The following is an 11,130-nucleotide window of genomic DNA, read 5'->3' on the forward strand; positions in this document are numbered from 1 at the left end:
CAGCGATATTCCCATAATCCACCTCAGCAATCTTACCTCTGTGCTCTTAAACTTTACTTCCTCTTTTCTTACAGCTCATGTTTCTGCTCTATACATTAACACTGGTCTTATCACTGTTATATATCTTGACTTTTAGTTTGATTGGCATAGATTAGGAACAAGAGAAGGAGAAATGGATATCTATAAGATTTCAAACTTGAGGAAAAGGCAGAGACTGGATGTGGGCAAATAGTATACTGTCTTGGTAATAACTATTTGTCCGCAATGAAACACTGTAACTAGACGTTAGGGCTTTTTGGCGTTTTGTTACAAGTAAACTTTTCGTGGTTATTCAAAACAAGTGCATATTGAATAGAGAAATCAGAATTACCACACTACAGTGAAGTTACACTTTCAAGTTTGTAGCTAACTACTCAGGGAATTATTGACTCTTTCCAAATGTAGGTATCTCAGTGGGTCTTGCTCCGAGTATCGTGAATGGAAAACGTTTCAAGTATTTTATAAGGTATTACTTAAGCTCACTGGGATTAACACTAGTGAGCAATCATTCGAATGTTTTGCAATTCAGTTACCGGACGAGTTGGTGTACGTTTGTAAATCCTCCCCGCTCTCTCTCTCTCTCTGACTATAGTCTATTCTTTGATACCAGAGGCTGCTATAACGAAAATTCCAAAGCTTGGTTGTCGCCCTTTGTAAGATCAAAAGTAAACCCTGTTTATCCAGTATTGAGAACCACTACTATAGTCTGTAAGTCATGCTATTACTGGCATATTTACTAATGTTATTGTGTTGCCTGCATTGCCTGTCTGTCCTGCCCTTGTCCCGTCATAGTTTTCCCTCGAATAATACAGCAAGAAAAAATTTAATGGTAGCATATGGCTCGCTATTATAACGTGCTTTTGTAAGATTATAAGAGCATTAATCCACACGTTGATAGTGTCCAGCCGTTGTAAGGTTCTGCCACAGTCATACGAAAGATTCTTTCCCTTCCCAGTTGATTTATAAGAGGGCCTACCAGCTTTTCATTGGCGGGCAGGAACCCCCCATACAGAATTCACTGCTGGAAAACTATATATAATCAGTCGGAAAGGCTATTTCTAATGGTTTTAAGTACAAAGGTATGCGCATATTTATAACATATTTATCCTTTGTTTTTAGACACCCTAGTTTCTGAAATGGAGAGATTTAGTCACAGGGAAACATTCACAGTATTTCTTGGGGGTCTTTATCTTCATGATATTTACAGTCTTTTGTTTATGTTTCTACGGTCATCCCCAATGGGCTTGTTGATACATAACTTGTGTTTAAAACATGGCCGTGGTTAAAACCCTTGGGGTCACTATCTAGGAAAGATTAACGTGACTTATTTTCCTTTTTTCTGTAAATTGTTTTACCTGGATTCATGAATGATTTATTTAATGCCACGTTGTCTTCCTACCCTCTCAATTTTTCCCGTAATTCTGGATATAGTTGTCACTTCAAGCCTTGAATCCATATTATGGCAAATGGATGAAGGTGGCCTTTCTAACCACAATGGATTACCAATAAGCAATAAATTTAATTATAAACAATAACCTTGCATTCACTGGTGTGAGTTTATAAGCTCACCGTTGAATCACCGAAACCAAAGTGTATTATATACTATTTTTGCCAACTCCCTGTCGATGACCATGTCATTGTGTGCCATGTTACATTTATTTACTAATGATAATATAATGGCACCAATATCCTTTATTTCAGCTCCAGGCCATATGTAAGATGAACGCAATACAGTAGACTGAATTAAGTACGCTAGTAAAAAGTAATATTCAGCTCTTATGCCCAAGCACTAATAATAATAATAATAAAAATAAAATAACAATAATTCCAGAGACCAAACACCGATACATAATTCAGGTAATTTCCTAAAAAGGAAGAGTAAATGACAACTCACCATAATAATAATAATCATAATAACGTATATGTAGTACACTTTTAAAGATAAATCTGTACAGAAAACTTTAGGGAAACTGTTCGATTTCCTTTCCCTGAGAGTTTTCTCTACAGATTTATCTTTAAATATATGTAGCACTAATACATAACTGTGGATTTGTTTCTCCAATAATAATATACTATTTTTGTTCGGAAAGGATAACTGCTGATGCATTAGTGGGGCATTTTGCTAAAAAGAAAGTGCCCTACAACTCTTAATATAATAATAATAATAATAATAATAATAATAATAATAATAATAATAAAATAATAATATAATAATAATAATAATAATATTTTATTGAACATAATGGCAGAATTTACAGAATCTATTTTGTACAGAATTCTCTCAATCCTCCTAATGACTTTCAGAATTGAGATAAAACATGTTTGAAAGGTGCTGTTTCCTTCCAGCATACGCAAATGATAATAATAATAATAATAATAATAATAATAATAATAATAATAATAATAATTATTATTATTATTATTCTTTCTGCCTATTTTTTTTATTAACGTCCCACGAACAGGCAGTTTCAGCGGCGGCCGTTGCTTGTTATCCTCAAGAACAGACTGTTTCGGTATTTGAGAGTCCTTGCCTTGGTGAGATGGCTTTCTTTGATGTTGCCTCGACTTCTTCGCTCATTTCTGGTTGGGACTTGGGATCTTCTCTGGTGGTGTGCGGGGAACCATATTCTTGCGTTGTAAATAGACATGGGAAGATTTTTGTCTGGAATGCGTGCTGCGTCCTGCGTTGGTGAGTGGATACTGTTTGTAGTTTATCTCTCTTAATATTTTTCAATGTTTAAAGTGTTTTAAGACTGTGGTATTTGAGCTATGGGTTTTGTCGTTTCAAGTTTTCAGTTTGTGGGCGTTGTATCCTAAACTATTTTTTATTTTAATGCCTGCAATAATTGTTCATAATGTTTAACGATTGTGTAGTAGTATTACACTTTTAACTTGGTTTTAAGGCTTTCGAAATCAATTCATTACTTAACCGTACTAATAGATTTCGTTGAGTGGTACTACTTGTATGCACTTTGGTTTTATACTAGCTATCTATGCAGTGGTACGGAGGTTTCCAATTTAACTTTTATGCTGCAATGGCTCTATGTAGTCTCAAGATACCATAGGATTGAAAGTTACTTGTCAATTGGTGAGACTTTACTAGATGTACATTACATTCCAATTAAGGGGCCTAATATGTTAAACATACTCGTTGATTGTTTCAGTGGCATTATGCTGCAGTGGATCTGGTCTTAAGATACCATAGGATTGAATCCCGTGGGGCCATAGGGCTGTCAGTGCACCTCATTCGGTGCTATGTAGGTATTACTCAAAGTTCTTTGCAGCGTCCGTTCGGTCCCTAGCTGCAACTTTCATTCCCTTTACTGTACCTCCGTTCATATTCCATCTTACTGTCCACCCTTTCCAAACAATTTTTAGTGCAACTGCGAGGTTTTCCTCCTGTAGGTAGCTCTCTTCAAACACTTTACCTTCAATATCCGTTTCATCACTGAATGGCTATAGTTGCCACAGTGCTTGGCATAATGCCGAAAATCTATTCCCAATCAAATCTAATAAAACCACAGAATTGAAAGTTTCTTGAGGATTAGTGAGGCTTAACTAGACTAACATAACCTTCCTTAAGGGCTATAAAAGTTATCAAACATTAACGTCGGTTTCAGTGGCAAACTAATAATGTCTTTATCAGTATTTACTAAGCCTTGGTTACTGCCCATTGTCTTGGCATTTTAAGACTTAAATCCGATGAGCCCTGCCAATTGTAACTAATAGTAAGCTGAATATATGTATATTTTTCAGGTCAGGGAGTCTGTAAGTAAGCTCGCCAATTTTGCTTGCGTGTACCAGTCAGGATTAATAAGCGAGTAGGAAGCTATTTCTTTGTATTTTTAGTTGACTGACTTTCGAGAAATCTTCCATAATTTTAGTTTGTTTCATTGTGAAACTTTAAATTTGATTTGAGATTAAGTTTACTTTATAATTTTAGCTTTATTACTGTGAAACTTTTAATTTAATTTCAGATTAATTTAATTCGTAACTGGTCTTTTATTTAGACTTTAATTCTAAAATTCATTTTAGTTTTATCCTAATTTTTCAGCCAACTCTCCAGTTTTAATATTAAGATTAGGGTTTGTGTTAATGAATTTGGTTTTTTTCGAATAGTTTAGTTTGAAGAATTTTCAAAGTATGTTTAGTGATTTTAAAATCTTTAAAATCGCGGAAAGTTAATAAAAATTTTAAGTCTTTAAAATTTAATTTGGTAAAGCCACAGTTTTTAGAAATATTTAATTTCTATTTTTAAGAACTTCATTTGTTTTTTGATTGAGGTGTATTTAATTTCTATTTTTAAGAACTTCATTTGTTTTTTGATTGAGGTGTTAAGTGTAGTGTGGTAGTTAATTTTGAATTATTTTTTTAACTTTAATTTAAAAATTTTGCTGTTATGTAATTTTGAAAAGCTTTTCATAGAGAATTTTTATTAGCATTTCGGCTTCAAAAGTTACTTAAATCATTTGTTTAAATTTAAACTTGCTTTTATGGAATTTTGGTAAGCTTTTCATAAAAATTTCAAGCTAATATTTTGAAGTTTTGCATTTTGAAGTTTTGCATTTTGAAGTGCATTTTGAAGTTTTGCATTTTGAAGTTTTGCATTTTGAAGTTTTGCATTTTGAAGTTTTGCATTTTGAAGTTTTGCATTTTGAAGTTTTGCAAACTTTGTTGACCCACTTCCCAAGTCCACCTTTGCCGGGGTGGCGGTGCCACTTGTCAGGCAAAGGTGGACTTGATTGTTGTGCATGGTGACTGTCACCATGCACAACAGGAAGTTCAAACCATGGGAAGTTAGAGATGGAACTTTGAATATAGGATAGGATAGATTAGGAATAAAGAACTTGCTAGTTTTTTTTATATATGGAGTGGATAGGATGAAGGTTATACAAAAGTCTTCTAGGATGATTGGAATATTTAAAAAAAAGCTTAAGTCACGTTAGCTGACTCCCAACAGCGCAGGGTAATAACAGAGGGTATTACAGTACTCGAGACCTATGTTTCGTCATGAGACGTATGTTTAAATGTATTAGTGCAGCTGAGAATTTGGTAGAGGAACTATCGGACATAATTTTGTAAATAGGATTTAATTCTCATTAGTAAATAGGTATTATGCAGATAACTGGTGCCTCTGAATAGCTAAGTCTAGATTTTGACACTGCTGTCAGGGACTTGTCGGGTATTTCTAGTAGGCCGGTTAATCTGTATTTTTTTTTCGTATTAATTCTAATTCAAGCTTGGGCGTTCTAGTTTACGTAGTTCCGTTAACGCCCGTGAACGCGCTCAATATCCCCCTTGTACCCTTGTAGCTTCAAGTAAAGCTTTTGTGTTGGTTAGTTAAAAGTTGAGATTGCATTGTGAATGTTCAGTAACTCCTACCTTCATCCGCCATTCCTCCAGCTCGGAAACTTGCTTCTGGAGCCCTTTCTTATTCAGCCCCTTAACTTTCACTTTTTTCTCCCTTTGGGGTTGTACAGTTTTGTTTGCTTTATCTAGATGCTGACTTAAAAATTGTTCAATTCTAGGTTGTCCAGTTTCCTTTTAAACTGGATGCTGAGGGACGAAAGTTGGCAGATGGATGTGTGCTTTACAAGGCACCGTTCATAGTTATGTAGGACTATGGGCAGGAAGCGGTTTCCGTGTAGGGACTGGGCAGAAGCTCTTTCCGTGTAGGACTATGGGCAGAAAGCGGTTTCCGTGAGGATATGGGCAGAAGCGGTTTCCGTGTCCGTATGGACTATGGCAGAAGCGGTTTCCGCTGTTAGGGACTATGGGCAAAAGAAAGCCGTCGTGTAGACTATGGGCAGGAAGCGGGTTTCCTAGGGACTATGGCAGAAGCGGTTTCCGTGTAGGACCTGGGCAGAGCGGTTTCCGTGTGGACTATGGGCAGAAAGCGGTTTCCGTGTAGACTATGGGGCAGGACTATGGGCAGAAGCGGTTTCAGTGACTAGGGCAGGAACGGTAAGGATGTCAGAAGCGGTGTCCGTGTAGGACTATGGGCAGAAGCGGTTTCCGTGTAGGACTATGGGCAGAAGCGGTTTCCGTGTAGGACTATGGGCAGAAGCGGTTTCCGTGTAGGACTATGGGCAGGAGCGGTTTCCGTGTAGGACTATGGGCAGAAAGCGGTTTCGCAGTGTAGGACTATGGGCAGAAGCGTTTCCCGTGTAGGACTATGGGCAAAGCGGTTTCGTGTAGGAACTATGGGCAGAATCGGTTTTCCGTGTAGACTATGGCAGAAGCGGTTTCCGTAGGCTATGGGTCAGGAAGCGGTACCCGTGTAGGACTATGGGCAGAAGCGGTTTCCGTGTAGGACTATGGGCAGAAGCGGTTTCCGTGTAGGACTATGGGCAGAAGCGGTTTCCGTTAGGACTGGGCAAGAAGCGGTCCGTGTAGGACTATGGGCAGAAGCGGTTTCCGTGTAGGAGCTATGGGCAGAAGCTATTTCTTTGTGTTTCCGACCTGATGGGCAGACGGTTTTCCGTTGGACTATGGTTTCCAGAACGCGGCTTTCCGTGTAGGAACTATGTAGGGCAGAAGCGTTTCCGTGTAGGGAGCTATGGGCAGAAGCGGTTTTCCTTTCCGTGTAGGACTACGGGCAGAATGTTTTCCGGTCCGTACGGACTATGGGTAGATGTGGTTTCCGTGTAAGATAGGTTTCATGTTAAATTTATATTAATGGCTTGCGCATACCTGAGTTTGAAGGAACAGTAATATATGTGATTGTTAATGGGAAGTTGATGGCAGTTTGAAGCAACAATACTACTAAATACATGGGATTGTTAGTGGTAGTTAACTCATACAGTGTATTAATTATATTGGCTTTAGAATAGCTGCTGGAACTAGCTGAAAAGGCTGATTTTAATTTAATAGGGTTGGTTAATAGGGTAGATTATAATCTAAAACCAATCGAACTTTTCTTATGCACAGGCTCTTGGATGTAGCTGCAGCTGACCATGACGACGGCGACGACTTATCACTAGTTTTATTAAAGCAACGCCTTGCGTTATGACTGTATATCCAACGAGAATTCGAAGATCTGAATTTGGTTGCACAGACGTTGTGCACATCCTTTGATTCTAAGAGCTCTTAATTGTTACCCTGGTAACTAGAAATGAACTTGCAAGAAGTAGTGCGCAACCTACTATTCTAATTGTGTAATCTGTCGTACTTCAGTAAGTGTTATTTACGTGTATGAAGACCAGCGTAATATAGTATGTATTTATAAAACTTTGTACATTTCTGTAACCCAAAATGTCATGTGATTGGTGGACGTTTAATAATCCTTGAAAGGCATTGCCCTATGAAATCAAAGGAATAGAATTTACTGATTGGCTAATATAAGATTGGGAAATTGATGAGAAATGAGGTAACACATGGGTTTTTGAGGTGGAGATAGTTTAATAGCCTCGAATCCTGAGATTTTACTTAAAATAGTCTGGACTTTTCCTGACTTAAAATTTTTCATACAACTAAGTGATGATAGATTTTTATTAAAAAGTTAATCTGGAAATCGCATTGGGCTGAGAACAATATAAAGGTGTTTACATGAAATATGGTCGAGAAAATTTTAAGGCTTTACTTTGTCCGAACCATTATGTAAAGCGCCTCAGTGGCGTGATCGATATGGCCTTGACCTACTACCTTTGTGGCCACGAGTTCGGTTCTCGGGCATTCCGTTGAGGTGTTAGAGATGTTATTTCTGGAGATAGTTACCTCTCAACGTGGTTCGGTCACATAAAGCCGTTGATACTGTTGCTGAATAACCCCATGCAGGTTCCATGCAACGTAGAAACACCATACAAACAAACTCGGTTATGTAAATGATACAAAGTTATGTAAATGGTATAATTAGTAAAACTGGTTAAGCAGGCGAATTATTATACTCGTTAAACAGGCAACATCTATCTGCCTGGTGATATATTGTAAGAAGTCTTGAAAGCTGTTATATCGCTTATGCCAATAAATTTTTAAAGTTAAGAATATGGCCTCCAATACAGGCTTTAGCTTTGGACTTCGATCGATCTTGTAGGTAAGGAGATAGGGAGCAGGATTATTAGTAATGCTTAAAAAGTTAGTTGGTAGCCATGTCTAGGGAATTTATATTCTTAAAATTACTCTGGGGATTTCGCCAGGGTAGGGTTTGTGCTTCTCATGGTCATTAGTTTTGGAGATCTCTCGGTAGTAATAGATTTAGAATTGATTAAACTGTTCGCTTTAGAAGATGTAACATGGCTTTCGATAAGGGCTGGATATGGAGAGGGTATATTTGGTGCTACTAGGGCATATAACTTACGAGAGGTGGTGGTATACTAAACACTGTATGAACGGTAAAGAAGACGGTGTTTGTCGGGATTTTCTTCGACTTTTATTATTTTTTTTTTTATGATTCGTGCCCAGATGTTCTGGGCCGATGACAAGGCCTTGAGGAGGCGCGCACTCTAAAACTCTGTAAGGACAACGCTTATTCATAATTTTCTCTGTATATAATTCATCATTCACGTAGTTCTTACTTCCCTCCGAGAGAGCATTCAGCGGGCTTTCCGCCAGTGTATAAAGCTTGTATAACCATATATTGTGTACTTTTATATTTTGTATTTTATGTCTCTCAAGAAACACAAATCGGGTCTCGCCGACCCACTTTTACTCTCTCGCGGGTCGGTGACCACCTTTCCATCCGCATGCTGTATATTTATATTTCCCTTGACTGTAATAAAAATCAGTACACTTCTACCTGCCACTTTGTCCACCTCTCACAAAACTGGTGACCTCCCGGTTTGGACGATGACCCAAGCGGTTTTGGCTCAGCCATTAAGGGACTTACTACCGCCGCTCACCTTCAGAGATCTTTAACGGACTCACACGGCGCCTAGTATAGATCTCTGAAAGCTCCTACCGTGGAAATAACAAACGCCTCTAACGGACTAAATACGGCATATAACCTGCCCAAGGTGTGTTCAATTAGGCGTTTCCTCAAACGGTTTGGCCCGCCATTCACGACTCTGTCGACCGTTTCTGTGAGAGAGGACAATGGGCGCAGACAGTACCACGCGGGAAACCCAGGCCTCCCCCGCCCCAGCGACGGACTCGGACACAGCGGCCGCTCGAGCTGTCAAATTGCCCCCCTTCACAACGGCTGACCCGTCTGCCTGGTTCTTCCGAGCCGAAGGGCAATTCTGGATCGCGGGGCTCACGAACAAAGTGCTGCAGGCTGACCTCGTCGCATCGGGCCCTCCCGACAGAGGTGTTCGACCGAATATCTAACTGGCTGACCGGTCAAGCCAGAACCGGACTTGTCACGCTTGACGAGATAAAAGAAAGGCTCGTGACAGCCTATTCCGCGCCCATCGCTGAAAGGGCCCGCCCGCGCCCTCGACCTAGTCGCGAACCCCATGCGCGGCGCCGACACCCAAGATGCCTGGGACACTGTGATGGGCCTCGTCCGTACTGCCCGAAATAGGCCCCGACGGAAAAGAGAAAGAGATCAGCCTGAGCCGCGAAATATTCCTGCGGCAACTCGAGCCGGACGTCCGAAAACAGCTGACCGACGCGTACACCCTAGAGGACGACGAACTACTAGAGGAAGGCAAAGAAACTGACGTTGTCGAACAATGCCACGAAGCTCGCCGCCCCCCGATCCTCCGTGTGCCTGGCCGCAGAGAAGGAAGAAGACGACGACGACACAAGAGATCGGCGCCGTATCCCAAGGGAAGTCCTCCCACACTCAGCGAGGTGAAAACTCCTGGTGCCGCTTCCACCGGAGGTTCGGGAGATTCTCCGAGAGGTGCGAAAGCCCTTGCACCTTCCAGCAGTCAAAAAACGGCGACGGCAAACAAAACCAAGGCGCCCGTGGCAACGGCCTCGTCAGAACCACACACCGTAGGGTTCTACGTCCGCGACGTGATCTCGGCCGAAGGATGTTGGTGGACACGGGGGCAATGCACTCTATATTCCCGCCGTCAGGAAAAGACCGTAGCCGCGAGCCCGACAAAACAACCTCCCTCGTCGCCGCAAACGGGACCCCAATCCGTTCCTACGGCACGAAGCCCCTCGAGATATCCATCTTAGGGCGAAACTACGTCTGGGAATTCACAATCGTGGACGTCAGGATCCCGCTACTGGGGGCAGATTTCCTGGCGTAGAACGGCCTCCTGGTGGACGTGGGCCGCAAAACGCCTCCTCGACACGGGGACATGCCTTTCCCTTCCACGAGGGCAGCAGGGCCCCGGGTGCCCCATACAATTTGTACCATCGCCCCCCCCACAAATACGGCAACCTCCTGCAGGAGTTCCCCGAAGTCTTCAAGCCGGAACTTCGTCAGGCGGCAGGGACGCCGCCCAAGCACGGGATATTCCACCACATAACCACCACAGGCCCTCCACACACGCGAAGTTCCGACGACTCCCTCCTGGAGGCCGCCTCCAGGAGGCGAAGCAGGCGTTCTTGGAGATGGAACGAATGGGCATCTTGCAAGAAAGCGTCGAGCCCTTGGGCGTCGCCCCTGCACATGGTACAGAAACCTGACTGCACCTGGAGGCCCTGCGAGACTACTGGAGACTCAACCTCGCTACAATCCCCGACCAATACCCCTTGCCAAACATGCAGGATTTGACAGGGGCCCTCCATGGGGCGAAGGTCTTCACAAAAATGGACCTCTTAAAATCCTATTTCCAGGTTCCAGTGCACCCCGAGGATGTCCCAAGACTGCCATCATCACGCCTTTTGGCTCCTTTGTCTTCCATTACTCAACCTTCGGCCTGAGGAATGCAGGGGCCACCTTCCAGCGCCTGATGGACAGCATCCTGGGGGACCTGCCCTTCTGCGTCTGCTACGTCGACGATATCTTAATTTTTTCCAGGTCCTTGGAGGAGCACCTACATCACGTCCGAGCGGTCCTGAAGCGCCTGCAGGAAAAACGGGCTGGTCGTCCGTTTCGACAAATGCACTTCGGCGCCGAGAAGGTGGACTTCCTCGGGCACGAGATCTCTGCGATGGGCGTGCGCCCCATGGCCTCAAAGGTAGGCGCGGTGCAGAAGTTCCCAACACCAACCACAGTCAAGTCCCTGCAGGAGTTCATCGGAATGGTCAACT

At 42.1% G+C, this 11,130-nt stretch overlaps 1 long non-coding RNA gene across 1 annotated transcript; it reads left to right on the top strand.

Annotated features, from left to right (window-relative positions):
* Nucleotides 1-2,512: 2,512 nt before the first annotated feature.
* On the top strand, nt 2,513-7,269 carry LOC135200581 (uncharacterized). Its single transcript, XR_010311327.1, has 2 exons — nt 2,513-2,728; nt 6,970-7,269. It is a non-coding gene; the product is annotated as an uncharacterized LOC135200581 (long non-coding RNA).
* The last annotated feature ends 3,861 nt before the right edge of the window (nt 7,270-11,130 follow it).

Source organism: Macrobrachium nipponense, chromosome 27 (genome assembly GCF_015104395.2).
Source record: "Macrobrachium nipponense isolate FS-2020 chromosome 27, ASM1510439v2, whole genome shotgun sequence".
Lineage (NCBI taxonomy): Eukaryota > Metazoa > Arthropoda > Malacostraca > Decapoda > Palaemonidae > Macrobrachium > Macrobrachium nipponense.